The sequence below is a fragment of the Ambystoma mexicanum genome, chromosome 12 (genome assembly GCF_040938575.1).
Source record: "Ambystoma mexicanum isolate Mex_15411 chromosome 12, UKY_AmexF1_1, whole genome shotgun sequence".
In the NCBI taxonomy this organism is placed as follows: Eukaryota; Metazoa; Chordata; class Amphibia; order Caudata; family Ambystomatidae; genus Ambystoma; species Ambystoma mexicanum.
Window position 1 is genome coordinate 1,039,934,394 of NC_090936.1, and position 5,385 is coordinate 1,039,939,778.

Here is a 5,385-nt window from a genome sequence, read left to right on the forward strand (position 1 = left end):
ATATTTTAGTAGATACTCTGATATTACCCCATGCCTTTTAACACCAAATGCTTCGGGGTTAAAATCCTTAAGTTTTGAGCAGATTGTCATGTTGAATATCCAGTCTGCTTGGTGAATTTTGTTTTTGGCACGATCAGGATTTGTCAATAGAAGCTCGATCGTTACTGAAGCATCAGAAATCGCATTTAGCGTATGATTTCTCCACTTCAACGACATACCAATTTTGGTGGTTAATACATTTTGGGCCAATACATGTAGAAGGCCGCGTTTCCCCATACCGTCCAGCATTTTTCGGAGAAGAGCGCATTGCTTCCATAATACATGAGTATATAAGGAGATCAGACCCAATTCATGTCGCAATATGGCCAAAGGTGTTCCTGGCGAAAGTATTAAAACTTTTTTCCAATATCTAGCTTCTATGCTATCCCAAAATTTACGATTTTGTGGGACCAGGGCCTCAACACCATATAGCAGAATTGGAATTGCTTTGGCCTTATAGAATTGCACAACATGTTTCACTGTGAATTTCCCATATCTTCGGAGAATGATTTTCGATTGTGAAATCAAGGAGTTTAACTTCACCCTAGTTTCAGTTGTCGTGGTACTTAGGGTTTTTTTATGTTCAATATAAACTCCAAGATATTTATATTTGACGACTTTGGTTAATACACAGTTTTGAAGAGACCACTCAAGGTGATATTTTTTTGTGAAGTTGTTCTTGCACACTAATATTTGGGATTTAGCTGTGTTGATCACAAGGTTGTTTGATGTTGCATAAGTGCCTAGTTGATTTAGCATGTTTTGTAAGCCTATAGGTGTACAGGATAATAGTACCAGATCATCTGCGTATAGTAGATAGGGAACCCTTTGAGAGCCTATACGAGGCGCATCTGTTACACAGTTCATTAGAACAGGGCCTATATCCAGAATATAGAAGTTGAATAGGAAAGAGGCAAGAGCACAGCCCTGCTTCACTCCTCTGTAGGTCTGGATGGCAGGTGATAGTCTTCCTCCCATGTTTAATTTAACTCGCATAGATGTAGAGGTGTGTAGTAATGCCACTAGATTTGTGAGAGAGATTGGACACCGATGTTGTCTGAGTTTGGTTATTAGCATGTTTCTGTCAATGTAGTCGAAGGCAGATTTGAAATCAATGAACCCCAGATATAAGGGGAGTCCACCATCTGCTTGCTCCGATTGAATCATCGAAAGTGCTAAAATGTTCGGTATTGTGCCCATGCCTTTGACAAAGCCTGACTGAAATAAGTCTCTTAGACTGTTTTGATCTACCCACTCATTAAGCTCTTTTAGTATTAATCTACAAAATATTTTCGCCGGAGCGTCCAATAAAGAGATTGGGCGATAACTCGTTGGTAACTGGCGGTCGCCTTTTTTATAGATCGGAACTGTAACGGCTTCCGTCCAAGTTTTGGGTAATTTCTGATACTTAATTATTGTGGCGAATATCTTGTAGAGAATTGAGCTCCAAACTTCAGGATGTTTTTTCATTAAGGCATTTGAAATCCCATCGGGGCCTGCTGCGCGCGAGTTGCTAGAGGTCATAATTAGATGTTTAATTTCCTTCTGATCAATGTTCAACCAAAACCTCATCACTTCTTGTTCATTTGGGGTCGAGATCGTGTTTATAGGTAAGGCATATAGGGATTGGAAATAATCTACCCACTGATGTGCCTCAACTACTGTGGATTGCAGATCTAACTGTCGGGTATTCGTGGTTTGATTTAATATTGCCCACATTTTTGAGATGTTTTTATCAGCCAGAGTCGACAACATAATGGCTCCATCTTTTTGATAAAGATTTGCTCGATGTCCTTTGACCCAGTTGTTATAACTCAAACGTGCTTTTTTAGTTAGATCCAGTCTAATGTCGAGAGGAAGCCTTGCTAAACTTCTTACCTCGGCACGATAAGCCCTTTTCCTAGTGAGTGTAGAGCTGTCAAAAACATGGATATGGCTCACTCTTTTGGAATGACCCGCCTTCTGTTGGCTAAATAGCTGCATTGTGTTGCTATATGTCAATCCTATGTCTGAGGTTTGCCAATTAATGGAGTTAGTTGAATCGTGTAAAATTTGATTGAAGTGCCATAAGGCGTTCTCTGACCATCAGAGTCGATTCTTACCACCATTTACCACAATGCAGCCGCCACCTATTGGCTCTGGTTTACTAACCTTAGTTTTGGCCCTGGCCTGCCAACTAGCACACAACATATTATGGTCACTTAACGCAGACGAGGACACACTAAAGGAGCACATTGCTGACCATAGGGCACAGTTTACATATATATAATCAATTGTAGATGTAGAGTTTCCTCTCTTCCAAGTTGGTGCGGGGGGCATGTCAGTGTTAAATGCACCATTCAGCATTTGCAGATTTCTGTGAGTAACCATTGTGTTCCATTGTAACAGTTTCTCACTCTTATGTGTCCCATTTGCTGCCAAGCAGTTCATATTCAAATCCCCTGCTAAGATGAAGTACAGAATCTTATCATCCGCAGATACAATGTCAAATATCAAATTCAGGTCCCTAAAGAAGCACTCCGTGGTAATAGCTGCTGGATTCCAATATATGTTCAGAATTGCGTAGATGTCGTCGTTGATCACCGCCCTTATAAGGAGCATATGAGTATTCGGCATAGCCCATATCTGTGACATTGTTCCTGGTTCATCCTTTACCGCCACCAGCAGGCCCGCAGTGGGTCTGCCTATAATGGGCTTCCTAGCTGGGTTCAAGTGTGTTTGATATCCTGACCAGAGTATGGGACTTAGTAACCAGGTTTCTTGCAGCAAAATTATGTCGAATTTGTTTAGGCCACTCTCATTGTTATTCAGCAAATGTTTGAATCCCCGCGAGTTCCAGCTCACCAAAGTAAGGGGGGATAACTTTGTCCGATTAGATAGCTAATTTGAGTTACTAATACAATTACATACACACATATTCCTGTCATTTGACAATTGATTTGAATCTTGGCCATTTGCAACGTCAGTTTTTACCCTTGGCATGAGTTCTGCAATGTTTGACGCATTAGGTTCTGATGTGTCCTCCATTTCTGTATCCAGCTGAAAACCTAGGTCGAATAATGAGTTCTTCGCCTGCCATACCAGATTACGAATTGCTCTGGATTGAAACCACACTCGAACTGCATTTAAGTTCTGATTTGAGATAAATTCCACCAAGGTTAAATCAGCTGAGTTTATGTCTTCGAGCAGCGGTGTGTCTGAGAAGATTGCTAGTATCGCTCTTCTATTCAGGTCATATTGCGTACATGGTGCTGGTCTGCATTTCACAATCATAGAACACGGTGCCACTCGAGGAGTGACTTTTCCCGTTCCCAACATATCCTGTGTTTTGACAGTTTTTGTAGGGATCACATTGTTCGTTTTCTCTTTTGTGTTCACAACCAAGTCCCCTAGTGCATTTTTGATCAGCGTTAATACATCTTTTGAAAAGTCTGTAGGTAAGCCCAATGATGGATGGGAAGTTAAGTCAGAATCGGGTGTAGGAGTGGGGATCCTTAAAGTGTTTGCATTTAAGTTTGTGGCGCTGGTCACTGATATTGCTGCTCCTTGGATCATTGGGACAGACCCTCCAATTTCAATTCCCTTCTGTGCTTGGTTCCCAATTTCCACGATTTTATCAACATCATGGTGTGATTTGTGGTGGTTAGTTAATGAAGTTGGATTTGTAAGTGGAGGAATGGAGAGACCTTGCATGTAAGCATCTACTGCTTTCCTCATTTCAGATCTGTGGACCTTTGCATCCTCCCCACTATTCCATCTTGCTTCCATGATGTCATTTGTATTTCTCGTTCTCCCTGTCGGCTCTGCCTCCAAACGCTGTAAGCTCTGTGACTCCCTATGTGAGATTACTTTTACCAGGGCGTCCAATGGTGAGTATGGTTGGGCTCTGGCTCGCGAGCTCGCATCTGCACTATTATTTGGTTCACAGTCACTCGGTACAGTAAGAATCTGTCGGGCACTATTTTTCTTTTTCTTCAAGAAGATTGGCGCAATCTTCACGCTAGACACTTTCATATGTGAAAAGAAGATTGCACGTGTGAAAAGCACTGCAGAAAATGCAAGCAGTTCAATAACTGTAAAGGTGCTGTAACGCAAGTAGATTAAGTAATCTTAGATGCTGGCTATAAGCAGTGAATAGACTGCAGGCGTAGCGCCATTGTATAGAAGCTGGACATCAGTGTCATGAATTTTAGTAAGCTAGGACCCATGGAGAGAAAAGGTGAGAGCTGTGTTGCAGCAAGAGTTAGCTGAGATCGTGGAAGAGTCTGGAAGGGCTGTCTGGCCTGGTGTCAAAGCTGAAGCAGCTAAAGTCGGTTATCTATTCTTGAAGGTGGTGATGTGTGAAGCTGAGTCATCCCTTGTTAAGGTGCAAAGAAAGAACACCATGTGTACCACATTTTATTCATTAAAGACATTGAAATGCTGCGAAATGGATGTCAGCAATGGACGTGAGCAATGTCACGTGAGCCAAGGATGGAAATGGAGTTGAGCATGGAGTTCTATAATAACATTAGTGCGTGCTCGCACTCCCATATAATTCCCAGAGCCGGGGATACTTTTGCAAGGCCAAGTTCAAAGACAATCTTCATGGCAGAAGGCATGGTTGATGAGAGATGTTGGGCTAATTGGGTGGGGAGGTACAGTCAAGTCCACCTCCTAGCACCTGGGTCTGAGCTTGCGTGCTACTAAGTGAGTCGAATGTTCCAGAATGGCACGAGCGTGCCAACCAATTGTAAGGGGCCACATAACGGAATGCCTCATAGTTTGAAGACCAATGATATACTATGTACTTAATAGTGTTGAAGATGGCATGTTTTAGAGCAATGCATAAGTTATCCACCTGATAGTAAATAACCAATCACAATCCCACCCCTTATAGAAAGTATATTAAGATGTTCCCCTTGAGCATATCACAATTCCTCGTAGATTGTTCTTATTTGCCACGTAGTATGACGTAATTTTAGTATAAAGTCTGTGTTTTATGAGAAATTCACTGAGAGCTCGAGCGAAGGCCCGTTGATGTCCGTTGTAACTCCATGTTTTAGATAATTGTTAATTAAAAAAAAGTAACCTTTGCCATTTTCCTGAGTTGGTTCGATTATTTGGGGTCGGATTTATTCTGCAAACCCATCCATTGCATGCACGATACCCAAAGGGCCCTACGTTCAGATTTCTATTGAGCGTTTACCATGGATCTAACGTTGAGATGGCTGCAGTGTAGTTTGTTTGATTTTCCTTTCGGGTTGTTGCTTGTATTGTTGGTTCAGTTCGGTGTGCTGTCGGTTGGGTTTTCATTGCTGGTGGTTCTTTCCTGGTTGGGCCTGTTGGGCGGAGTGGTTCTTTGGT